Source organism: Delphinus delphis, chromosome X, assembly GCF_949987515.2.
Source record: "Delphinus delphis chromosome X, mDelDel1.2, whole genome shotgun sequence".
Lineage (NCBI taxonomy): Eukaryota > Metazoa > Chordata > Mammalia > Artiodactyla > Delphinidae > Delphinus > Delphinus delphis.
In genome coordinates this window covers 121,323,864-121,351,576 of record NC_082704.1, presented here as the reverse complement: position 1 = coordinate 121,351,576, position 27,713 = coordinate 121,323,864, and the positions used below count along the sequence as shown (strand labels likewise).

Genomic DNA, 27,713 nt, shown 5'->3' with positions numbered 1-27,713 from the left:
ACTGAAAAAGAAAACTGCACAGCCTAAAAAGTTGAGAGTTATGTTTTATTTGGGGACCTTAATGACGGTGTTTCTCAGATAGCTCTGAGAAACTGTTCCAAAGAGGTAAGGGAAGAGCCAGGATATATAGGAGTGTTTGCTGGAAACAAACAAACAAATTAAAACAACAACAAAAAAAACGCATGTAATTGAACATCAAAAGATTACTGCTAATTGCAAAAAAACAGACCTCTCAAGTTAATGATTCTTTTCCATGTATGGGAAGAGTCTAGGCTCCTTGAAATCATTCCTTTGATATGCATGTTATCTAGGGTCAGTAGTATCCTGTTTTTCTCCCACCTGGATTCCCCTCAGGGTACAGTAGCTGATGACCTGGTGGCCACAACGTCCTTTGTTTACTGAAATGGCAGACCACGTTTTTTGTCCACAATTGAATAAGCTGAAACTGGATTCAGCCCTGCATTCTGATGATCTGAGAGGTTTTCCAATCTTACACATTACCCATCTCCTCCTTGGGTGGAAATCCTGCTTACCTCTCTTGCACTTGGCTCTCTCATAGCAGGTGACATTTCTCTGTCATTAAAACACACAGAAGAAAGACAAAAGCATGTTACGTGGACTTCACGGTTTTTTTTTCCTGGAATCTGTCCAGATTTTCAGCAAACGCCATGGGGAAGGAGCCCTGAGCTTATGCTTACAACCAGCAAATTTCACCAGCAAAACAACCGCAGTGCTTCCTTCCCTGTATCCTTGACTTTCTGACTGCTTTTGATTTTGATTCTGTTTTTATGTAGACTTACCTTTTAGAAAAATTAAGCAGAAAGTACAGAGCGTTCCCATTATAACCCCCTAGGTTTGATTTTAATGATGATGGAATCTTTTATTTTCCTGTAGAGAAAAATAGAAAAGAAAGACTAATCCTGTTTTCCACCAGGGTGGAAGAGGCAGCTGGCATAGCTGTCAGACGATGGCTGGTGCCTGGCGGCCTGGAGTGGACTTTTATCCCCTCAAGTAGGAACTTTGTCCCCCAGGAGGTCTTTTCCTTGTCCCAATTGACCGCTAGGTTGGACATTTTTATTATTAGGTTTCCCGAGAGTGTCTTCTCCTCCCTCTTAGCCACCATTGTATCAGGTTCTATGTCTACAGACCTTTTATGACCCGATGGCAATTTCGCAGTAATTGATGGAACCACCTGTAATATCAAGTTATTGTCATTAAAAACAGTCTGTTTCCATGGCAGGAGTTATTACATTTTGCAGAGAGGTGCTTCCCAGACACATAAGTCATTGAAGGCCAAACAAAAGAGCAAATAAACCACTTGGCTTGGGGTTTGGGGGGCAGTGGGTGGAGGGTAGGGAGAAGACAGAGACGCAGCATTAGACGGGAACCTTTTCAAACTCAGGCCACAAGCTTCATACTCCAGGCCGGGGAGTGTCATTATGCCCTGACCGATCCCAGCCTGCTCTTAGAATTCAGTTGTATTTCCTACTGTTCGGAGCCTGCAAGTCCATTTCAGTGAGGAGTCCATCAATTGCACCTCATCTTTAAGCACGCTCTTTTTTTTTTTTTTTTGCGGTACGCGGGCCTCTCACTGCTGTGGCCTCTCCCGTTGCGGAGCACAAGCTCCGGACGCGCAGGCGCGGAGGCCATGGCTCACGGGCCCAGCCGCCCCATGGCATGTGGGATCCTCCCGGACCGGGGCACGAACCCGTGTCCCCTGCATGGGCAGGCGGACTCTCAACCACTGCGCCACCAGGGAAGCCCTAAGCACGCTCTTTTGAGTGGCTATATTGGTTTTGAAGACTTGCCAAGCCTGGGATGATTAGCAAGACATGACTGTCCCGTTCTAAAGGGAGCTGCAGACCCAGAATGACAGTGGTGCCGATTGCAGCTTTGAGGCAGCATGGGGAACGTTCTCCTTTAAAACCAGGCCTGTGAGCTCAGGGTTATCAGCCACACAATGAGAAAAATATGGACCCTGGTCTCCACTTGGGAAATAAAAAGTACAGCACCTGCAAAAGTAGTTTACCACGGACATCGCCATCTTCCAGGGTCAGGAGTATCAAAGATGCTTTCACCTGTGGCTTGCATCCTAAACTGCTTTGTCAATCCCTGTCCGTACCTTTAACTCCGTGCATTTGAGTTTTTCCTAAAGCCAGGGACGAGCCATGCTGGAAGAAGCAATTTTATGACAGAGACCTTGTCCTAGCAGAAACCCCGATCCCTGGGAATTCTACCAGAGTGGTTATGAAGTGAAAGCTCCGTGGTGAAATGAAATCAAATCATGGAGACTTATAATTACGTAGCCAGTGAAACAGGAGACGATTCTAGGGAAAATGAACATGTTCCCGTTTCGGTCTTTTTTTTTCCTTTTAAAAATGGCATTATTGACTCAGCTGGGGAATGTATTGTGAAGCCAGTGCTGTTTCCTCACTTATGTCATTTGTAATTACATTTTTTTGTGGTTATTTCAGCCCGTGACTCATAAATCATCATTTACAGTTAACCAGTTCTTCATCACAGGGCACTTCCAGTGGACAGAGACATTGTGTTTGTTGTCATACATAAAGCACTGTCCTCTGTCAATATATACATATGAAGAAAACCTTGAACTTAGTATAAAAATGTTGCCTCCAGGCCTCATCGAGATTCAAGTCCAAACTTCTTCTGTAAAGGACCAGATTGTAAATTTTTTAGGGTTTGCTAGTCCAGGAGCCTCATGCTATATGTCTGTAGGTGAGAGCAGCCCAGACAGTGCAGAAATGAATGAGGTGTGGCTGCATTCCGGGGAGCTCAGAAAAGGTGCCGGCCGGGTGTGGCCCCCCGGCTGCAGTTTGCCAATCCAACCCCTGTTGTAGCCCCAGGATAGAAAGTAAATGTCCCTTCGGGGGCCACCTCTGAACTTCTGCAATGACTGGCTTAGAAAAACTCTGGGAAGTTGAGCTCTTTGGGGTCATGTACTGGGATGGAATGTCAGCAAGTCTAGCTAATGGTTACTAATTACTTCATAAGCAGTAGACTGGGTCATGAGACTTAGGTCTTCCCCCAGAAATACAGAGCAGGTCTTAAAATTATCGATCCTATTGTACAGACTGAGAAGCTGAGGCAAAGCGACACTGAGTAGTTCTTTCAAAATCACACAGGTGAGAGGTGGCTGTCTGTGTATGGAGATAGGAGAGCGTGAGGGGCGGGGGGAGTAGGATTTCAACCACGACATTCGATGCCCAGCGAACACGATGGACAGAGAGATCACAAGCTAAGGGTTAGTTCCTCCACACTAGCCTGCCCTTTGGAATTGTTTTTCTAGCTAAGTTGGTAATGTTTATCATTATGATCATATTTGTGCATATATACACGTATGTATGCATATATGCACATGCACATACATATCTGTATATGTCTCTTTTTAAAACTTATTTATTTCTGGCTGCGTTGGGTCTTTGTTGCTGCACGCAGGCTTTCTCTAGTGGCAGCGAGCAGGGGCTACTCTTTGTTGCGGTGCACGGGCTTCTCATTGCGGTGGCTTGTTTCAGAGCATGGGCTCTAGGTGCGTGGGCTTCAGTAGTTGTGACATGAGGGTTCAGTAGTTGTGGCTCGCGGGCTCTAGAGCATAGGCTCAGTAGTTGTGGTGCACGGGCTTAGTTGCTCTGTGGCATGTGGGAACTTCCGGGACCAGGGGTCGAACCCATGTCCCCTGCATTGGCAGGCGGATTCTTAACCACTGCACCACCAGGGAAGCCCCTATATGTCTCTTTGTGTGTGTGTATGTATGTGGGTGTATATATATTGTATTTACAAGAAGTATTCTATAGTTATTCCCATGTGGCCTAATTGCTAAATTATTTATCGAGCATCATTGTGACTAAAAGAGCCTTGAGTGTTATACAGCGTGTAACATAGCTACATAAGTAGATACGTGCATGCACATATATGTGTATATATGTCTCTACGTGTGTATATGTGTGTGCATGTGTGTATATGACATCTATTTACAAGTACTATTCTATTTATTGTCATTCCCATGGGGCCTGAATTTTATTTACTCATCGTTGAGACTACAGTAGCCTTGAATATTTAAACAGCATGTGAGTCTGGAAGTGGGAAAAAAGGTATCAAGTATTTGACATTAATATTCCCTGCGTATTATTAGTCTGAACAATTTGAGAAAATCCTGGTGGGCAGGGACACATGCCCAGATATGCATATACAGCCACCTAAATTTCCTACTGGGGGGAAAGTCGTGAATTGTAACTCAAGTGATCAAGATGAATTGATGCTTCCAGGTTCTGTGAACTCTTTAGTAAAATGATTCTTTAGGAAAATTCCTCCATACGTCACTAAATAGCTCTGATTCTGGTATCTCTCCTACAGCTTTTCCTTTTTTCTGTTTTCTTTTCTTTTATTATGTTTATGCCTCTGAGTATGTATTTATCCATGTCTTTTAATCATGTATCTGTCCATTGTCTAATTATAATAAAATGGTATAAACATAAGGCATACATTCATAGTATACTGTTTTCCTTCTGAATATTTCATCACAAATATTGTCCCATGTGACTGAAAATTCCTCATTAATCATGATTTTTTGGGGGTGTGGGGAGGCGCACCAGGTGACACGTGGGATCTCAGTTCCCTGACCAGGGATGGAACCCCTGCCCCCTGCAGTAGAAGTGCAGAGTCTGAACCACTGGACCACCAGGGAAGTCCCCCTAAGTCATGATTTTCAGTTTTCACAGTTTTGTCCGTAACTTGTTGGCCACAAATTATTTGGTCATTTAGAACAATTATGTGATATTAAGGGTAACTTATTTTTGCTATCATCGTCAAAGCCATAATTGTTTATTTAATGTCAGGCTCAAAAAACACCGATTATTGTACTGTTTGCGTTATGTTGAAGGAGAAAGAAACAGATGGTGGAATTTAAAAACGATAGTGTAGGTTAAGGCAATTTCTCCACGTTTCTAACTCAGAACGTTTTGCTTTCGCGTTGTGTTTTAAAAGGTCATACCAGTGTTTATTTGCTGTTACCTCTCCAGCTGCGTTTCGCCATCTTTGGGATCATCCTCTGTTTGTGCACTGCGATTGAAATTGAAGTGTGTTTGTTCAGAACACAATGACATTCGTTTGTCAGTTGCTGAGGGCTCATGGCTTGAAAAGGGAATGAAGTAAATAGAACAGGAAAACAGGTCTGTGTTCCAGGAGTGGGTTAGCACATTATGGCCTTGGAGCGTAGTGTGTATTCAACAGATTTAAAAATTCCCAATCAGTGAAGATAAAGATTTTTTTTCAGTTGTGGGTGGCGTATCCACATCACTCAGTCTGACATGGCCCCAGTGCTAATTTGAGTGCTAATATAAAACCAAGTTAAAACACACCCGGTCAAGAGAGTCCCTGAGGGTTTGAGTTCAGAGAAAGTGCACATGGAAGTTAGTATATTTATTTCTGTTACGCACTCATTACATATGTGTAGACACATATGCATGGCAATATATTATCTGTATATTATCCCCATATCTGTGTATATAAAATGCATGACAAGCACCTTTGATGGTGTGTGCTACGGTTCTGCGCCCAAGGTCATCTCAGCTGTTTACGATGATCTTAATGAAATTGCACCACCAGAAACATGGCCTTGCAGTTGTTGGTTGTTCTGGCTGGTCTCAGAATTAAACGGACGTGAGACAGATTAACAGGAGAAAATGAAGCAGAAGTTGAATAACACGTATACATAGGTGAGACCCGGGGAAACCCCAGTGGCCCTAACCCTCCCTTTAAGTGCCACCTTCAGCTAAAGACAAAAGAGCATATTGGGGATAGTGATTTGGGACCTCAAAGGGGAGGAGGGCGTTCCCATGGAGACGGAGAAGCCAACGTTTGTAAACAAGTGTTTGCTGGGCCTGCAGAGACAGCGGGACACGGAGTGGACTCATCTCCAGGCCCTGCTGAGTTTCCCTCACCACACCTGGTCCATAGTCTTTGCAGACATATTTGGTGATGCTTTATTCCAGAAAGAGCCCCTGTATCTAAATTATTTTAGGCAGCTAAGGGGGTGGTCAAAGTTTCTTCCTTAGTCTTTTGGGCCTCGATTGTATTCAGCTCAAAATAATCCACATGCCGAAGAGACATAGTGTAGGGATGGCAAGTTTTGCTCTCCCCACACAGTCTTGGCACTTGTTCCCTTCTATAGTAAATGGATATAAAGTGTCTGGGGACTTCCCTGGTGGTCCAGTGGTTAAGACTTTGCCTTCCAGTGCAGAGGGTGCAGGTTCGATCCTTGGTCGGGGAGTAAGATCCCAGATGCCTCGTGGCCAAAAAAACCAAAACATAAAACAGAAGCAGTATTGTAACAAATTCAATAAAGACTTAAAAAATGGTCTACATAAAAAAAAAAAAAAAGTCAGAAAATTGTGGCCAGAAATCTGGGGGAAGTAATGCCTTTTTCAAAAACTATGTGAAACAGGGAAATAAATCTTTCATATCAGACCCCAATTTTTATTATTTTTCCTATTCCACAATCAGTTGGGCTCTCATACCATCTCAAGCCCCCCCCCCCCCCATAAGCAGCTGTCAGGACACTGAGCTGGAAATAAAAAAGGGAGATCACCCTGAGGCTTTGATTTTCCTGCAGAAAAAGGTTTTAACCTCTGAGAAAGGGAGTAGAACGCAAAATATATGTGACATTTACGTATGAAACGGAAGACTTGGAAGAATTGTGGATAGTTCATTGTTTCAGCACATTTTCTCCTCCGCCCCACCTCTCAATTGAGTCCCCTTGGGGTGACAGCCCACTGCTTAAGCCTGAATCCTGCCTGCTTGGGTAATACTGTTTCAACCCTCAAATGCCGAAGGTGCCAGACCTCATTGCACTTTGTCAGTTGTTGGGAGGATTCAATAAATTAACACAGACCGGATGCCTAGAAGGCTGCGTGCACAAGGACGTGGTGAGCATTGGACAGTTGTCATCCATCACTATGATACGTAACCCACAGACATGCATCTTGGGTCACGGAGCCTGCAAGTGCTGGATGTTCGTCTTCAATCTCCCAGCACATACGGTCTGGAGGAAAAGACAGCCTCTGAGCAAATGAGCGCGAGTACAGCTACTTGAAATCTGAAACGGTTACGAATTTTCTGGGTGATGGCTGTGTACATGATGGGGGAAGCTACGCTGACCTCTGGTGCCTGAAACTTTCCAGAGCTGGAGGTCGTTAGTCACACCCACAAAATGCCAAACGAAGATATCTTGGGCTGAACAGGAGTGTGTTTCTTACCAGAGAATAGTAAGAAAAAAAGAGTTCATCATATTTAGCTTCTGACGTTGCAGACGAAGGGGATCAGAATATGCCCCCCCCCAAACATGCCACATCGGCATAAGGATCGTTTGGAGCTGAAGGCAGTGAAGAACAGTAGACACAGGATGTCCCTGGCAGTCCTGTGGTCCTTGGTCAGGGAACTAAGATCCCACATGCCGCGCTCCAGGCCAAAAAAAAAAAAAAAAAAGAACAGTGGACACAGGAGGAACTCTCCCCTCTTCCTTTCTGCCCAAAAGCAGGCCGTACATTATCTTTATAAGGGTAATACATTTTCCTTTGTAAAACTCTTCTTCCAGATGAAGAGAACAACTCTTAATCTTGGGAGACGACTCACTACTGCAGAGGGTACCAGCTTGATTCTGTATAACAAACCTTACTAAACAACCCTTAAGTTTCCCTCAGATAATTACCTTCTCATGTATTACCACCCCCAGAAGTTAAAACTCTTCTTTCAATATCTAGTCACTTATCCACAGTTTATCGCCCTTGGTTAAAATTATAGATAGATAGATAGATAGATAGAGACTTCCCTGGTGGTCTAGTGGTTAGGACTCCATGCTTCCAATGCAGGGGGCACAGGTTCGATCCCTGGTTGGGGAGCTAAGATCCCGCTTGCCACACAGTGTGGCCAAAACAAACAAACAAGATACATATATTATATATATATAAAAGCTCCTGGGTCTAACTCACTCTTTGGGGTTTTGATTTCTTTTCTGTGAAGCTCCGCATACAGGTAAAATTATGAACATCAATAAAATCTGTATACATTTTCTTTTGTTAATTTGGGTTTTGTTGGTTTAATTTGCACGTGCCAGCTACTGAACCTAAAAGGGTAGTGGAAATGTTTTCTTCCTCTCTGACAGGAGGAAGAGAGCTGGACTAATTGTCTTTGGGCTGTCGTGGGTGTCCCTGTGGTGAGGGCTATGATCACTCCCACCCCCAACACACTTGCAAAGACTGGGCTAGCCTTCCTGGCGAAGGCACCAGAGGGAGGACAGGGTCCGTAGTACCAGGAAGGGTAAATTCAGGCCAAGCCTGCTGGAGAGGACGACCAGACCCTGACTGGGGCTGGAGTGACGAGCTCTCCACGTTTCCATGGAGAATGCCAGCAGGGCAGTAGTGACCTGGCAGATACTCAGATTGCACTGCCCGGGAGACCATGGGAGCCAGAAGAGGCTGTTTCCAGGCACCTTGACTATTCCTGTCCATCCTGAGACAGGATAAATCAATCTCTTTTTCTCTGTCTCTGTCTCTGTCTCTGTCTCTCTCTCTCTCTCTCTCTCTCTCACACACACACACACACACACACACACACACACACACACACACACTCCTAGATACTCATACAGTGGTGTTGTTCAGAGAATAGACCATTAGGAGGTAGGGAGGAGACCCTCCTAACACATTCCAAACCAGATTGGATTAAAGGATAATTTTCCTCTGCAACCACATGGGTGCGTGTGCATATATACATTATGATAGAATATAGCATAATATAATACAATATGAGAGAATAAAAAGGATATACTTTTTTTGCTGAGTCTCCTAGTCCGTTGGAGAGTGCAAGAACTTTTGAGGAAAACCTCACTGATTTTCGGGTTTTTTTCCTAGTCTAGTAGAGGCCGTCCTTGAACCAGAAGGACTGTGAACTCTTCCTCTTAGTGTCTCATGTGCCTGGGACAGGGTTGTCCACAGACCAGAAATGTCTGCATCACCCAGGAGGCTGTCAGAAGTGCAGAATCTCATGCCCTGCCCCAGACCTCCTGAGTCAGACCTGCTTTCTAATGAGATCCTTGGGTGATGTGTATGCTCATCAGAGTCTGAGAAGCGCGGCTCTACCTGGGGATCAATAATCGTTTGCAGAAAGAGTGAATAAATGTATACATGAATAAATAATTGAATAATTGGAGCAGTTAAGAACTAGCGAATTGTATGTCTTTTTTTTAATATAAATTTATTTATTTTTATTTATTTATTTTTGGCCGTGTTGGGTCTTCGTTGGTGCGCGCGGGCTTTCTCTAGTTGCAGCGAGCAGGGGCTACTTCTTCGTTGCAGTGTGCGGGCTTCTCATTGCAGTGGCTTCTCTCATTGTGGAGCACGGGCTCTAGGCACATGGGCTTCAGTAGTTGCGGCACGTGGGCTGAGTAGTTGTGGCTCGCCGGCTCTAGAGCGCAGGCTCAGTAGTTGTGGTGCTCGGGCTTAGTGGCTCCGTGGCATGTGGGATCTTCCCGGACCAGGGATCGAACCCGTGTCCCCTGCGTTGGCAGGCGGATTCTCTTTCCGCTGAGCCACCAGGAAAGCCCCTATGTCTTTCTTTACTCTTGTTTAGAATACTTAAATTCACAGGCTGCGTTGCTGGCTTTTGCATCAGGCTTCTCTTAAAGAAAGGGCCTCCTGTTCCCCACCAGGCTTCTTTCCCAACTGGACTACTTGGGCGGTGGTGGTGGAGCTGGGTGCCTTCTCTGAGCCTTGTCGTCCGACACGCAGGTGAAGGCTCACTCAGCTCACTCTATGAATTTTAACCGCCGGTTCTTACAGAATCTAGTCCTTAGAATCTGAGCATTGACGACCATGTGACATGCTTTAAATTCCCTTCTCGTAGCTGCCTAGACTTAGAATCGCCTGCCTTGGACTCCTTGCTGTAATAGCTTATGTCTTGTGTTTTATTGGGTGATTGCATAATAAGAGGGCCCATGTACTTGTTTGCTGACACCGAGCAGGGTTTGTTTAATGCTGTGGATTATTTTGACTTACATACAGCTTCCGAGGGTCAATTGCTCTGTTCTTATGAGCTTTCCATAGTTGTTAAGTGTGTGAGATGTTTTATCAGTTGTACACATGGGAAAAAACATAAGTCTCAAACTTAAAAAAAAAAAAGCTGCTTTTTTATTGATATGTAATTGATCTATAACATTATATTAGTTTCAGGTGTAGAACATAATGATTCAGTATTTGTATATATTGTGAAAGGTCACCGTAATAAATATAGTTAGCGTCCGTCACCTCACATATTGTCATAAATGGGCGTATTTCTTATTTCTCATGGCTGAATAATATTCCTCTGTGTGTGTGTGTGTGTGTGTGTGTGTACCACATTTTCTTTATCCATTTACCCATCATTGTACGCTTAGATTATTTCCATCCATAATAGTTAGTCTTGAACTGTTATTGCGATGTCTTTAGCAAACGCCTCTAAGATGTCCTGAGTTTATGCACAGGCTCCAGTCCTTCCTAGTTGGGCGGTCCAGGTTGAATTACCCTCTTTATTGGTGATAGGGCTTAGAACCCTGACAAGTATATGGTAACAATGTGAGCTCTGCTCTCATTCTTATGTTCAATCACTCTTGGATTTAATGAGGTTTGTTGAGCAACTAATAAGAGCTGGATATGAAGGATGTACAAGTGAGGAAGGTCCTGCCACTGTCTCTGTGGTTCTCACGTTCGTGGGGAAGATGCTCTTCTAAATGACCAGTACTGAAGTGTCACACCTGACAGCGGCGGGTGTGGAGTGCCCTGGGAGTGTAATGGCAAGGGCTCTGAACCACCCCCTACAGACGTGAGGGGGCATTGTTGCAGAAAAGGGATCATTTAGGATGGACTTGAAATGATCAGCCTGGATTCTCCTTAATCCTCTCCCTGGATTCAGCCTGCACAGGAAATCCTAATCACTTTTCCATCAGACCAACAGCTCAAGTGACTTACAGTCCACAGAGCCATTTGAGGTGGGGCTCATGTTTTGGTCATTTCACTGTCCTTATCCCCAAGTGAAGAAAGGCTGATTTAAAAAAAAAGAAAGACAGACTTCCTGGGTCCCGATTATCATGTTAGGAAAACAGCCTTGTCCAGTTCCTTTATCAATAAGTGCATTCTGTGTATGTATTACTTAGTCACTTTGCTGTACAGCAGAAACTGAGACAACTTTGTAAAGCACCTATACTCCAATAAAAATTAAATTAAAAAATATAAAAAAATAAAGTGACAGTCTTACTCAAAAAAAAAAAAGTGCATTCTGCACCCTTCATGCCTATCAATTCTTCCTGAATACACTGTCCCCTCAATACTTACCTTTTTTTTTTTTTTTTTTTTTTTTTTTTTTTTTGCGGTACGCGGGCCTCTCACTGCTGTGGCCTCTCCCGTTGCAGAGCGCAGGCTCAGCGGCCATGGCTCACGGGCCCAGCCGCTCCGCAGCATGTGGGATCTTCCCGGACCGGGGCACGAACCCGTGTCCCCTGCATCGGCAGGCGGACTCTCAACCACTGCGCCACCTGGGCAGCCCAATACTTACCTTTTCTGTATTACTTGAAGTGCTTTTTCCTTGTATCTTCCCAGACAAGGGAGATTGTTCTCTGTAGTAGAAATGGGGCCTTCTTTGGTCAGTACTTCTGAACCTCGTCCATGCTTACTTTTCTACAGGACCAAGCAGTGAAGCTATACATTATTATTAGTAGTAGTAGTAGTAGTAGCAGAAAGCGAACTTCAAACAGAACAAAACATAAAATGGCACAATAAGAAAAATGTCACTCAGCTCTGTGGCAGTGGATGCAAATACCTTCACAATGATGTATAGCTGCATTTTAAAATTATTTTTAAATCTTTTTAAAAAAATTATTTATTTTTGGCTGTGTTGGGTCTTCGTTGCTGCACACGAGCTTTCTCTAGTTGCGGCGAGCGGGGGCTACTCTTCGTTGCGGTGCGCGGGCTTCTCGTTGCAGTGTCTTCTCTTCTTGCCGGGCACGGGCTCTAGGCGAGCAGGCTTCAGTAGTTGCAGCACGAGGGCTCAGTAGTTGTGGCTTGCAGGCTCTAGAGCACAGGCTCAGTAGTTCTGGCACGCCGTCTCAGTAGTGGCTTGCGGGCTCTAGAGCGCAGGCTCGGTAAAATGCCTGCAGATTGCAAGCAGCTGAGTGTGGGTCCAGGGGCAGAGTGTGTGTTCTGAGTGGTCTCTGGTGTGTGTCGAAGCTGCCCCAAACTCGCTCCTTTAGCTTTCTTGTTGCTGGACACCTACTTCCTTTTAAATGTTTGTTTTTCCCACTGAGGAAACAAATTTGGTGTTGAGATATAATGGCTAGGAGAGTAGTCAAATGAGTCAGCTAAATAGAGCTGATAGGAGACAGAGGCTGGGAAATCATTCAAGAGATTTGGAAGAGAACAGTCCTGTCCATGGGGAGTGGGAAGATAAATGTCTGAGGTCCACCCCTCCATCGTTTTGAAGTCTTAAAGGAACAGGCCCTTGACTTTTTTAAGTATAGCTAACCCATCAATCAACCGAACGAACCAACATACAGACTCCAAACTGACACTGTTGTGTGTTGTATCAGGAGGAGACCATTAAGAATGTTTACATTCACCCCCTAAAGATCTTTTGTTGCCTCTAGAGCTATATAAACTCATATTCCTGGGTATTAATTATAGAATATTCACCCTGGAAGGCGTTTTAGAAAACTTGTTACTCGGGCCTGTGAGTTTACAGAAAGTTAAATGTAATTAAGTGTTAGAATGAATGTAACACGTAGAGATACACTGGCTGTGTCAGAAGATACGAATATTTCTTAAGGTGTGTGGTAGGTGAGGCCACTCTCCTCTCTAGGAGATGATACCCATATTTCCATAAGCCATCATAGAATGTTGCCATCTGGTGTTTCTATAGGGGTTTTCTCTGATTCATTGTCTTGGGGTCAGTGGTCTATAAATAGAACAATGACGTTTAATTAGGTCCCATTTGTTTGTTTTTGTTTTTATTTTCATTAGTCTAGGAAGTGGGTCAAAAAAGATCTTCTGTGGTTTATGTCAAAGAGTGTTTTCCTATGTTTTCCTCTAGGAGTTTTATAGGGTCTGGTCTTACATTTAGGTCTTATGGAGTTTATCTTTGTGTATGGTGTTAGGGAGTGTTCTAATTTCATTCTTTTACATGTAGCTGTCCAGTTTTCCCAGCACCACTTACTGAAGGGGCTGTCTTTTCTCCATTGTATATCCTTGCCTCCTTTATCAAAGATAAGGTGACCGTAGGTGCGTGGGTTTCTCTCTGGGCTTTCTATCCTGTACCATTGATCTACGTTTCTGTTTTTGTGCCAGTACCATACTGTCTTCATTACTGTAGCTTTGTAGTATAGTTTGACATCTAACACAGTATTGTGAAGCAATTATACTCCAATAAAGATCTATTAAAAAAAATAGAGCATTGAAGTCATAGGAGTTAGGAAGTAACAATGGATTTCATTCCATTGTGAAATATCTGATGTGTGCTAGTAAAATGGATAGCTGAGGTTTCAGGGATACGGTGATTGCTTCTTTCTCAAGCACTGGTGTCCTGCTACCTGTGCCCAGTTGATATTGGTGAGTTTTCCATACATAGACGTAGGGCATGGTTTTTTTTACCTGTGGCACTGCCGACATTTGGGGCTGGATCATTCTTGGTTGTTGAGGGACTGTTCTGTGCTCTGTGGGGTGTTTCATAGCAACCCTGGTCTCTACTTACTAGATGCCAGTACTACCCTTTCTCATCAAGTTATGTGTCAGGAATTGCCAGATGTCCCAGGGGGAAGGGGGCACAATCATCCCCAGTTAAGGACCACCGGTTTCAAGCCCCGCCACCAGCCCTCATTTATCTTGTTGGAGAACTGACATATGAAAGCAAAGAAACAGCAATGAAACCTTGTGAAAGTTTGGCGATCTTTTCCTAACCTAAATTGCGCACCATGTTTGCTCTGCAGGGTGTAGACTCTGCCTGTACTCTGTGTATGTGTGTTGGGGGATGGTGGGTGGAATAGTCTCTTTTCTTAGGTAACATGTGGAGGAATCAGAGCTATAATGTGTGAATTATTCCAGCAATTTAAGTCCGCCAAGGAGCGCTTGACAGGAAGTGTTGGATGAAACTGGACAGACATGACCAGGGTGCCCCAAGCTAGGACTAGCTAGGTCAGTACCAGGGTGTGGGTCACTCCTCTGGCAGGCATGGCCAGCAGCATCAGATGGGCTGACTTGAGAGGGCGAAGTAGATATTCCTGACCCCAGCCTCACATTCCAGAAAAACCAGTTCTACCACCAGGAAGGATTATAGTGGGGGCTTACGTGTTTGCCATCTTTTCTTTCTGCATTCAGCTTCTGTCAAATTAGCACCTGTTTTTTCTTTCAGGGGAAGAATAATAATTGGATAATCTCATCAGCAGTGAGCTCTTGTGATAAAGCATTTCTTCTTCCGGGACAGAGTTTGGAAACAGTAGTTCAAGGAGATACTTAACAAAGGTTAGGTGAACTGAAGAAAATATTTATCAAGTCCTGTCAGGGAGGAAGCACATTTTACCCTTCCATGTTTTTCTGACCTAAGAATTAAATGGACATGAGACACATGGACAGGGGAAAGTCAAATTTAATTGTGTATGTACTCCCACTCACATGAGATTCAGAGATCCCACATTCCGGAGAGGCTCAGAGACAGAAGGGTCAAAGGAGGTCTGTGCACCGCCCTGGGTGAACGGAACGGGATGGGGCCTACGGTTCCAAGGACAGGAGGGTCATTCTCAGGATGAGAAGAAGAGTGGATGTTGGGTAATTAGATGTTTGCCCTGCCAGGTAGATGGGGTTGCTTAGCTAACATTTATCTCTGGGAATAACTCTTTGGGGGAAAAAATAAACCACTTAAATTATTCTCAGTAGTTAGGGAGTGGTAGTAGTTTCCCTTGAACCTGCAGGGCTTGATTGCCTCTGGCACAAAATAATCCCCACTCAAAAGTGGCACATTTCAGGGAGGCTGAGCACCTGTAGTCTCTTCCCATGTACCTGAAAGGCAAAGATAACTAAAGTGTGGGAATCTGAACAGCAGTGGCATACAGTGGGGGTGGGGTGGATTGCGTAGGAGCTGGAAGCATCTTAGGTTAGCGCTGGGTCCACCTACACCTGAGGATGAACGTAAAAGAGTAAGGTGGGGAAGCGGGGCGGGGAGGGAATCTGAACCAGATGATCTCAGTGAAGAGTCAGTGTTTTAAGCTCTAAACTCATCTCCTCTGCAGTTGCCCACTAAGACCTACAAGCCAGGATGTGGCTACTGTTTCTGTTCAGCTTACTTTGTAAAAAACTGTTGCATATCTTGTGCCAGTTCCTTGTACGTTGGCTCCCCTTCTGCTGCCGTATAACAAGAGTTGTTTCCCAGTTGAAAGGACTTAGGTCTAATTTGGATGTGAGTTCCATTCCCTAACTGGATAACGGAGAGGTATCTGCCTGTTGTTTTCAGAAAGGGAAGCAGACAGGGCAAAAGCATGGTCAGTTGGGTGTCAGGTGTTTCTGTATAGAAGTCGTTCACTAACCCACTGACGCCTAAGTCCGTTCTCATGGTGTAAGAACACATTTTATGCTTGGACGTGTTTGTGATGGATTTTGTCCAGCAGTGTCTCTCCTGCTGAGGAGGTGAGACGGAAGATGGGAACTACACAGTTAATACAGAAGTGCTGACTCAGCCAACGGGACCAAAATAGGCCCACGGAGCAGGTGGTTCCTTCCCAATAAAGACATTTGCCATCACAGACAGGATCTAAGCACAGAGCAGGAGAGCTTCTGAGTAATACAGGGCGCCTGGGGACAACAATGAAGCATGCACGCGCGCACACACGCGCACACACGTGTGCACACACATCCACGTGCATATACACGTACACGTACAGTCCTTTCTCTCTCTCTTCTTAAAGGATGCTTTCTTTGAACTTGTAGGGGAGGACAGATCTTTTTTCCTTCTACTCTAGTTTCAATGGCTGTGAATCAAACTGGTAAAGACAGATTAACAAGATGGAAAAAAACCCAGTTTTAATGCACTGGTGTTTCACAAAGAGAAACACGGATTGAGGAAGAGGCAAGATGATTGAGGACTTTACACCATTTTACGCTAAACTAAGAAAAAGGGGTTTGATCTTCTGGTAGGCAGGCTCTGGGCAGGGCAGGGGAGGGGAGGGGAGGACACGTATGATAAACAAGGTCGGGTCTCCTGTGGAGACTGGAGCCTCTCAGGGGCAAGAAACGTCTCCAGGAGCACCTCTCTTCCTGGTCAGAAACGTCTTTACAAGTGGGAATTTTCTTTATCAACGTAAACCTCCTATCCAAAGGGGGGAGCTTATATACTCTATTTGGAGTCGCTTAGAGGGATGGAAAGAGCTTTTCCCGTGTCAGCTGGTTCTCGGTTGCCTGTAGCTCACAATAATCGCTATGCCAGAGGCTAGCTCTGGTGTGGTGAGTCCTGGCAACCTTCACACAGCACAAGGGAAAAGGCACTTCCATGCATACCAGGACCTTCCCAGGATAGATATCCCAGGGCAGAAGGCACACACAGCGTATGATGCAGCTTCATGCCTTGAGCAAAGGGCAGACGTGGGCACTGTAGACCCTGCTGCATAGCGGGGGTAGGGTGAGGGCCTGCACCCCTGGTGAGGGGTCCACGTTGTCTCTTGATCCAGGACGCTTTGCATCAGAGGAGACACTTTCTCTAATTAGCTCAGAGTCCCTGCACAGGCTAGCACTGAACTCGGATGCACAAGGAAGCCTCCTGGCTATCCATCAAATGGGAAATTCCCAAGACTACATGAAACTGGTCTTCTCCATAAAGATTCTCCCAGGTCATTTTGGTATTGGTAGCTCATACTCTGCGCCCATAAAAAGTCTCACTGTGGCTCAGAGGAGCACTAGGGGGAATGTCTTAGGTGAAGTGGTAGGTTCTTTCTCTTCCTTCTGTCCATGGTGACTTCCACCTACTCGGCAAAAACCTTCCTTTCTCTGAGATCGTGTAGCTGGAGGTTAAACTGTCAGCAGCTCAAGCAAAATGTTTTGATTTGATGGAGCTCAGGCTTTAAGTTGTATCAGGAAGAGGCTCAGAAGTTCCGCCATCGTTCCATTCCCTAGTTCATGGCTCTGTAGAGATGTTCTCCCCCTGACCCTGGTCCAGGGATAACATCGCACCTTGGAAAACGAAACCCACTGAGTCATCGGGGCGGGGAAGACCACGTGTCTACCGTCTTCCATCCGAGGGACACATTTCACACAAGAAAAGGGTGGGTCCCCCGCACGTACCTTCCAGTTGGCCCTCCTTGTCACAAAGCAGTTCCTCAAACAAGGGACTCGGGGACTCAAAGCAAGACGGTAAATCACGCAGAGACATGAGCGGATACTCTGCCCTCTGGCGTAGCAGGTTGGGGGACAGGCACACCACACAGTGGTCACTTAAAGTGACCGGTGAGGGCTTTTCTAGGGCCCCTGTGTGTTCCTGTCCTGACTCACTGTCACACTCTGGGGGACAGCCACTCTCTAGTCAGTGGAGACTTTGTTTTCTTTTTGTAGCATGAGGTATAAGGACTCTTGATCAAGTGCAGTTATGGTTTTGAGTCTGACCAGTGACCATACTCCTACCCTGTTTTATTAGCGTGCCTCTCTTGATGGTCAAGCGCTAGACAAACATTTAAAAGTTCAGGGGAAAAGGCCAGGTACAGTATTACTGATCCACAGTTCTACTAGAATCTTTGCCCACGCACGGATTTTTTTTTTTTTTTTTTTTCTGGGAAAAATCTTTTACTTGCGAAGGGTGACTCGCCAGATTGTGTTGCTATAGTGATAGAAATACTGCAACGGAAAGTGAAATAAAACATACAGAAAGGGTTTAACACTCTGCTGATTCTCCTTTTTTTTTTTTAAAAGAAGATGTTGGGGGTAGGAGTTTAGTAATTTATTTATTTATTTTTGCTGTGTTGGGTCTTCGTTTCTGTGCGAGGGCTTTCTCTAGTCGTGGCAAGCGGTGGCCACTCTTCATCGCAGTACGCGGGCCTCTCACTGTCGCGGCCTCTCTTGTTGCGGAGCACAGGCTCCGGACACGCAGGCTCAGTAGTTGTGGCTCACGGGCCTAGTTGCTCCTCGGCATATGGGATCCTCCCAGACCAGGGCTCGAACCCGTGTCCCCTGCATTAGCAGGCAGATTCTCAACCACTGTGCCACCAGGGAAGCCCTGATTCTCCTTTTTGAAGTATTCATTACCGTGAAATTGTTCACAGTCATATTACCTGAATATTTTTTCTGATACGATAAATTTTAAAACAGGTAGTTTTAAGGGCATCAACATCATGAACCCTCTGGTTCCAACCAGTCTGGGGTCTGCGTGCTTGTGGGCAGCACGCAGTTAACTTCTTCCGCCTGGTGGAGGTTTCAGTATCTGCAAAACAGCTCAAAGGACGTGGCTCAGGAGATGATCTATAGCCCTCGAGGAACCCCTTGACTTTGTTGAGTGGCTAAACTGGTATTATTTTCTCTTTCTGACTTTTCCTTTGCTTCTGCATTTTCTCACTTCTCTGATTAAATTTATTCTTTGGAACTCGGGGAAGGTCTAGGAGGTAAAGTTTTTCTACACACTAGAGGCATGCGGAGGGCATGTTTTGTGTGTGTGTGTGTGTGTTTCCGGGGGGGTGTCTGTCCTCTGAAGACCGCATAGCGTCCTGCTCCGTTAGAGAAGGTCCATCCTGAAGGTACTGCAGTGATTTTCCTCCATATATTTTCATTTCAAGAAACTGGATTCAGCGGCCCAAGGTCATTCCATACTTGGTATGAGATCCCCTGGAAGCTGAAGACCCAGAATTATCTCCTTGCCTCTGTTCTGTTGTGTGTTAAGTGTTGAAAGATAATGAAGAAGTACTGGCGTGAGAACGAGCATTCCTACTTTTTCTCTCTCTCATGGAGAAACAAAAACCAGAACCCGCTGGTACTTACTTAACATTCTCTGATATATAGCACCCCATACTTTCTCTGGTAAAAGGGAAAAAAACAAAGATTATTAGGACACAGTTTGTGAGCTTTTGACAAACAACCTCATATACCACATACTTTGCCAGGTCTGTCAAAGTGAAATACTTTTGGAAATAGAAGTGGCCGTATTTTATGTGTGCTTAGTTTAAAACTGGAGTGAGTTTCCTTGAAGTATGATTTCCAAGATTTGAAGTCATATGCGTGAAGGCACGCCATCCTAAGGCAAGAGGCCTTCTGAGGGAGAGACTGTTGGCCCAAAGATTGGGGACACTCGTGTGTCCATCCTGTTTTGTCTTTATTTACTAAGCGCCAAAGAGATCTCTTTTTGTCAATATAAATGTCCTTTTTTAAGATTACTCTTTACAGAATTGTTTCTCTTCATAATACCCTTTTCCTCTGTGAAGTGGTTTTAAGAAACCATTATTCACCTCTGTTTTAAAAAAAATTTTTTTAATTATAAGATTCCTGGCATTAAATATTAAAATTTCATTTTTTTCACTTTGACCAGTTTCTTTTTTTAAAATAATTTTTTAAAATTAATTAATTAATTTATTTATTCTTGGCTGTGTTGGGTCTTCGTTGCTGCGCATGGGCTTTCTTTTCTCTAGTTGCGGTGAGCGGGGGCTACTCTTACTTGCGGTGCGCAGGCCTCTCATTGCGGTGGCTTCTCTTTGTTGCGGAGCACGGGCTATAGGCGCACGGGCTTCATTAGTTGTGGCACGTGGGCTCAGTAGTTGTGGCTCATGGGCTCTAGAACGCAGGCTCAGTAGTTGTGGTGCATGGGCTTAGTTGCTCTGCGGCACGTGGGATCTTCCCGGACCAGGGCTCGAACCCGTGTCCCCTGCATTGGCAGGCGGATTCCTAACCACTGCGCCACCAGGGAAGCCCCTGACCAGTTTCTTAAGGTATTACAATGATTACAAGGTAAACTATGGAGTTAGACTGCCTGGTTAGTAATGTTAGTTCTGCCATTACTAAATGTATGATCTCAGGCAGGTGACTTACGTTCTAGGTTATTTTCTTTTGCTGTAAAATGGGGATACGACAAGGAACTATTTTATGGCTGCAGTGAGAATTTCAGGAATATATATGACGTGCATCAAACATCACATGGGGTGCTGTGAGCGCTGCAGAAAGAGGTTGCTATTATTGTTATTTCATAATGCACCTTTCTGACCTTTGCTTTGCAAATGTAGGAAATCTTGACAAAGATTCTCTTCTTGGCCAAACTCTAGTCAGACTCCTCTGAGTCAGGCTGGGCTGCATCCTTGGGCAGGTCCTCCAGGAGCACAGTTTTAGCAAAAATTCTGTCAAGTTGGTTTTGCTAGAATCTCCCACCCTTGATATCTGGTCACTCCCCTCAACTCCCAACTCCCGCCAACCCGCAGGTGCTATCTGATCACCCTTGCCTGCCTTCAGCTTGAAACCCATTAGGTCTGTTTACAAAGGATTCCCCTACCCTCTTGGTGATTTTCCGTCCACCCCTGACCCCACCCCTGCCACCCCCAAACAAACACTCCGCTTTGCTTCTCGGCTTTCCTTGTTGTGTTTGGAGTTGATTCTCTCCCCTGCCACAAGACCCCATTGCAGTGGTCCCTATATATTCAAGACAGTCCTTAAAGTCTGCCTTGCCATTTTAACAAATGTCACGAATAATTGTTTTGCTTTAACCATCTTTATCTTAATCCTTCCTTCCTTCCATTTTCTTAACCTATGAAAAATATGGAATAGAATTACCATATGATCCAGCAATCCCACTTCTGGGTCTGTATCTAAAGGAAAGATATCATCTCTCTAAGAGACACCTGCACCCCCACGTTCATTGCAGTATTATTCACAATAGCCATGGTATGGAAGCAAACTACATGTCCATCAACAGATGAAAGGATCAAAAAATATGCAATATATATATATATATATACACCGTAGTCCATGGAATATTATCCAGCCTTTAAATAACAGGAAATCCTGTCATTTGCGACAACATGGTTGGACTTGGAGGATATTATGCTAAGTGAAATAAGCCAGAAAGAGAAAGACATATACTGTAGGGTCTCACTTCTATGTGGAATCTAAAAACCAGAAAAGTTAAACTCACAGAAACAGAGAGTAGAATGGTGGTTGCCCAGGGCCAGGGGGTGTGGGAAGTAGGGGAGGGTTGGTTAAAGGGTACAAACTTTTCAGCTGTAAGATGAATAAGGCTTGTGGATTCAACGTATAACATTGGTGACTATAGTTGACACCACTGTACTGTATAACTGAAATTTGACAGAAGAGTAGAACTTGAATGTTGTCACCAAAATAATTAAAAAGGTAAATATTTTTGGTGATGGACGTGGGGAAATCCTTTCTCAAGGTATACTTGTGTCAGATCTTCACATTGTGCTCTTTCATAAATATTTTACAATTTTATTTGTCAATGATACCTTGGTAACGCTGAGAAAAATAGAATAAATAAGTACATTTGGGGTAGTGTTGACCAGTGCACTTCTTCAGCGTTTGATTTGTGTTTCTTCCTCACTCTAAGCGGTGATTTTGTTTGTTTGTTTGAGTCAACATAGAGGAGTGACTTAAATTCAGCACCGATTTTTTCAACTTGAAAAAGAGAGCAAAATTACAGCCTTACTTTGGGGAAAATCAAAGATAAAGGCAGGCAAAGCACTTGCCGATGACACACACTCTCTTTACCGACCCGTTTATTTCAAAAGTGTTGGTGTAGCAGAGGCTGCCTCTGAGGGCTGGGGGTGCGGAGCCTTTTTTTAAATGCATTTTCTTCCCCGTTTCCTTGAGGACAGCACAGGGTGTGATTCATCTCTGTAGACTCAGTTTCCGGCACTTAATAACAATAAATGTTCGTATTTTAACTCAACACTTTAAGAGCTGTTCTCATCAGCGTCTTCTGGCTGAAGTACTGCGAGGAGTTCAACATCTACTGACTGGGTTGGGAGGCCCTTGAAATCAAGCGTTAAGGAGTGAGACACCCAAGGGACTCTGTGCATGTTATGCCAACGAATAAGAGGCTGGTTGGAAAGAGTTAAGATCAGAGACAGGGAGAGAAGAGCTGGAAGTTAGCACAGGGACCCCGGAGAGAAGGATGGGATCTGAACCCAGGCAGCAGAATACATGCAGAGAGGAGGGAGCAGGTTCCAGGGCTCATCCAAAGGGTAGAAAGTAGAATCAATCCTGGCTGTTCATTTGTCAGAAAGTGTGGAGGGAGGTGGAGGGGAAGGTGTCAGAGGACAAGGTCTGAGTTTCTCCTGCATTCAGGGTGAAATTGGGATGGTTTCTGCCAATCCAGAGGACACTGCAGGGAGGGGAAGTTTCCAGAACACAGGACAGGTATTGGTGAGACGTCCAAAGATATTAATCTCTGAAATAAAATTTATATGAACCAACGCACCTTCCGCATTCTACTGACATCATTGTTCTGGTGGTCAATGGCATATGAGCTAATTCACGATACAGAAATAGGTGTGTGTCAGTAGAAAGAATGATCTAAAAGTTGCAGAAGAGAAAAGTTTGATGCAGTGAGGTCCCAAATAATGTAGCATCAGATAGAGCCCATACCGGTAGTTGTGATTAATTCCTGACGCCTGAACTCTTCTTCTTAGGAGGCATCGAGGTCTACTCCACAGTTTTACAAAAGGACCGTATTCAGTAACTTACACGTTCTCAACTTCAGTTCCTATGGTTACCTGGCAACACTTTGAATTTTTGAAATCATTATCAACCATTTTCCTACATTTTCAGTCCATAGCTCACAAAGCCATGGATGCACTGTAGGTATGGGGAAATCATAATGGGATGAGTGTAAAAACTGTTGGTAGATGATTTCATGATGATCCCTTCTAAGTGAGATTTTCCATCTGTTCTATTGTTTGTGACATACCTCGTTCAAGAATAAATTTAATTATCATCTCCAGCTTGTCAGGCAGAATCAGGTACCTTCCTTCAAAGAACAGTTACCCCAGGTGCAAAAAGATGTCCCCATATTGCAATGACCACAGAATGAGGGGTTGGGGCTGGGTTTGGGGCTTATCACAGATGAGATGGTATGATGTCAGTTTCAGTCTGTGACCCAATAATTTCTCTGTTCATCTTCAGGGATACATCTAGGATGCTGATTCATGGTGATCTGTCTATGCATTGATATCCCCCATTAAACATGAACTTCAAGAGGAAAGGATTATGTTTCCTTCACTTTGAATTCAAGCTCTAGTCCCCTCCCTGTGTGGCAGCTAGAAGGTGATGTCATAAGAGCTCATGAGATGAATATATGAAAAGGGAAAGAGTGATGGAGTTACTTTCCAACTGGTGCCCATTCGTTTAGACTGACCACACTGATTCTGTGTTTCCCCAGACCTGCCGCACCGTGGGTAAGCAGGAAAGTAGAGGTGAAATACGAGAGCCCAAGGCCATCCAAAGAAGAGCATGGCTGACTGCATGGCACAGACATGCGTGGAAAGCTGGCGTGATGAGAGAGGAAGCCTGCAGCCTGGGTGAGAAGCACACTCGGCTCCCAATTCTGACTCTGCCATTTTCTAGCTGCGGGAGTTGGGTCAGTTTCAGCAAAGTGTAGTTTCTGTGGACCAGCAGGCTTCGCATCACCTGGGAGAGAGCTTGTCAGAAATGCAGACTGTCAGGCTCCACCCCAGACCTCCTGAAACAGAATCTAAATTGCACCTATACACCCGAGTGATGCGTGTGCACATTGTATTTGGAGAGACACTGGCCTAGGCTCTCTGAACTTTAGCTTCCTTAGACGTCAAAAAAAAAAAAAACAAAAACGGAAAAATGGTCTGCCTGTAGAGATAGGAGGGCTACAAAAAGGCATGTGAAATGCTTAGCACATAGTGGAGATGCAAAAATGGAAGCTATTAATAATAAGAATCAAAAGATAATGCAGCAGTAAGTGCATTAGATGTTGGAGAGGACTAACTGGAGGAAGGAACGGTCTCTCTGGCTCGCTCGCTCGCTTGCTCTTTCTCTCTGTCTCTTTGCCAAGCTGTGGCAGTGGAGTTTCTAGATTGTGTTTAACTCCAATTCCGGCAGTGTTCGTCAACAGAGGGCTTTTCACCCAGGGGACATGTTTCAATGTCTGGAGACATTGTTGGCTGCCATGACCATGACCTCTGGGAGAGGAATGTCACTGGCATCTAGTGGATGGAGGCCAGGGATGCTGCTACAATGCACAGGATATTTCCCTACAACAAAGCATTATGAGCCCCAAATATTAATAGTACCAGAGCTGAGAAATCCTGAATTACGGTAATCTAGAGACATCTCTTTCTAGAAAGGACATATTTTGCAAGTGCAAGTCTTCCAGTAGGAACACACATGAATAATCTGTACATATGCTCAAAACATAGACTCTGAATTAGGATCATGCATATTACTCAGCTAAAGGAATCAGGAATGAATCAGAAACTTTCTTAAATAATTTTGTCCCCATCTCTAAGTAGCTGTTGTATTAGTTGTCTTAATAATAAGTTGGTACAGTTCTTGTCTGCAAGGGGATTATAGGAAAAATTGGGGTTTGAGTATTTAGGCATTTGATGAAGCAGATGCAATACACAGATGCAATGATGGAACCTGCAAGAGATAGTAAATCAAACACTGAATTAATATTTCAGACAAGGGCTTATCACCTTTAGGCACAGAATCCTGTTAGCGATGTTAATACTCAACTTTATTTCATGCACATTGGTTGAATATCAACTGGAGAAGTATCTCATTTACAACGAAAGGTCAGGGTTCTGGGTCACGTCAAAGGATAAATGTGGCTTTTTTTATTACCTCAATTTTGTGCCCAAATTTCCCTTGCTATTGTTCTTTTTATGAATTTTATGTTTTTAATGGTGTATTTATAAGCAGAATGCTGTCCCCAAATGGAAGAACCTGTTTACTAGTAAATCAGTAAACTGTAAACACTGCTATAAAATAAAGAATGCAGTTGTGATAAATCAAACATGAAGAATTCTAGGTATCCCAAAAGAGCATTTTTGGTAGTTGACATCAGCTCACGCAAATCCTGCACCCATGAATCAGTACTGTTTGCCTGTTTATGAGCCTTGCAAAACACAAATATCCTTTTTCCTGCTGAGCACATCTCTCTAGTAGTAAACAGGTAATTGGTTTTGTCCTGTTATCCTCTTTTTATATCACTCTTTGCAGTAATCACATATAAATCCATAGGCTTATGGTTTCCTTTATTATAAATTTTTCATTAGTTTAACTCCTGTTTCCTTTCTTTTTCATAGAGCATAGCCAAAATATTCACAACAAACTTAGCAAAGATATTTTTGCCTTTTGTATATAGTATAAGTCCTTTGTTATATTTACTACCATTAATTATTTCTTTAATCCTATAAGTGTACTTACCATTTACGATTCATCATTTTATAAATACTGGACAGGGTATGGAGAAAAAGGAACCCTCCTATACTGTTGGGAGGAATGTAAATTGGTGCAGTCACTATGGAGAACAGTATGCAGGTTCCTCAGAAAACTAAAAATAGAGTTACCATGTGATCCTACAATCCCACTCCTGGGCATATATCCAGAGAAAACTCTAACTGAAAAAAATACGTGCACCCCAATGTTCATTGCAGTGATATTTACAATAGCCAGGATATGGAAGCAACCTAAGTGTCCATCAACAGATGATCAGATAAAGAAGATGTGGTACAGGGACTTCCCTGGGGGTCCAGTGCTTCCATTGCAGGGGGTACGAGTTCGATTCCTGGTTGGGGAACTAAGATCCCACATGCCCCATGGCATGGCCAAAAAAAGAAAGATGTGGTACATATACACAATGGAATACTACTCAGCCATAAAAAGAATGAAATAATGCCATTTGCAGTAACATGGATGGACCTAGAGATTCTCATATTAAGTAAGCCAGACAAATGCAAATATCATATGATACCACTTATATGTGGAATCTAAAAAAATGGCACAAATGAACTTACTTACAAAGCAGAAATAGACTCACAGACATAGAAAATAAACTTATGGTTACCAAAGGGGAAAGGGGGGAATAATTAGGGGTTTGGGATTAACATATACACACTATATATAAAGAAGGTAAACAAGGACCTACTGTATAGCAGAGGGAAATATATTCAATATCTTATAATAACCTATAATGGAAAAGAATCTGAAAAAGAACACAGACGCGCACACGCGCACACAGACACACACACATATATAACTGAATCATTTTGCTGTACACCAGAAACTAAGACAACATTTATAGTAATTTCACTATACTTCAATTTAAAAAATGGTTAATAAAATAAAAAATAAAGATACATTATTTTTTCCTTCCACAGAGGACTCTAGGAAATTCCCAGTACAGAGGAACAACTCCACTTCAAAGTGTCACGTGAAAAACTGCATCACTGTAATAGGAGAATCTTCCTTAAAAAAGGTGAGAAAGCGTCTTGGAGAAAGAATGCACAGAATTTTTGTACAAAGAAAAGTGAAGTTTCTACCATACAGTACACACAACACTCAATAAAATGTAAAATGAAATGAACTATACGTTAAAATTAAGGTGAGAAGGAATTGCAAAATTTTAGGTAAGAACGCGTAACATTTTGCAAATGCTCAAAATATTTCTAACCAGATATTTTCCCCACCTTGATAATCATCAAACTATGCGGCGAGCCGCCTCCGACCAGCAGAATAACGAGCCGCCACACGCAAGATTCTTCTCGTATCACACTTTATTGGAGCACAGCTTGGTTGAAGAGAGATGGAAGGAAGACCCCGCAATCCTATAGCAGTCTGCTTATATAGGGATTAAGAACATGTGTCGCTCTGTGATTGGCTTTTGCCGATGGTGCGACTTGTGAGCCAGCATCGGATAGGTCGCTACTTTAAAACCTCATTAGTATACTTAGCGCAAGCGCAGTGGCCACAGGAAGGATGACTCAGCTTATTTCAGCTTCCTGCCGCGTAGCAGTTAGCTGACCGCGCCCTACAAAACTAGTGTATGCTTTTCTTTATCAGCCTCTTTCTCTCTCTCTCACTTGCACTCTTTTTCTCTCTGCTCATGAGACTCTCTAAAGACCCATTCAGAAAATATCTGTTTTTCCTCCAGTTGGCTCTGAGCTTGTGTGAAGCAGACATTGAACTCCGGACGCGGTGATAAACTGCCTCTCCAACTAGACACACTTTTAGCAGACATCGTGAAGATAAGGTTTCCATGTCTGCCTATTGGGTTGGGGCTATTGTGTCTCTGTTTTGGGTGTTGGAAGTGTTGTACGGGGTCTCTGTCTTGTACGCTTACGGCGACATGTGATTCTTGTATAGGGGACAGGGAGAAGCCCAGTGGGATCCCTGGAATGGCAGCCTGGTCTGGATGAATGACGACAGCCTCCCCCTGCCTGGGTAGCACTGCAGGGCTCGGGTGTCTTCCGGTGGCCTCCTTCCACCAAGTAATGAGCCCTATTGAATAGGAAAGCTGCCTACCATCAAGAGGGACTTGAATAGGTAGGAAAAGATGCAGGCGAAACATACCATGTGGGCCTGTAGGTTCCATTCCTATTTCCTGTCTTGCTCTGTCTTATACAGTTGCCTGTTTTAATTAAATACATGCTCTGTCTTATACAGTTGCGTGTTTTAATTAAATAC

General features: G+C 43.9%; 1 protein-coding gene across 2 annotated transcripts in view; it reads left to right on the top strand.

Moving 5' to 3' along the window:
- STS (steroid sulfatase) overlaps positions 1 to 27,453 on the top strand; it is a 387,926-nt gene extending 360,473 nt beyond the window's left edge. The window contains exons 10-13 of one of the 2 annotated variants that reach the window (XR_009517951.1): positions 23,434 to 23,572; positions 26,408 to 26,505; positions 27,181 to 27,279; positions 27,393 to 27,453. The gene's annotated coding sequence lies outside the window, so the exon portion shown is untranslated. Of the gene's footprint in view, positions 1 to 23,433; positions 23,573 to 26,407; positions 26,506 to 27,180; positions 27,280 to 27,392 lie in introns of those variants that run through there. The other variant, XR_009517950.1, reaches the window with a different exon arrangement.
- Positions 27,454 to 27,713: the final 260 nt, after the last annotated feature.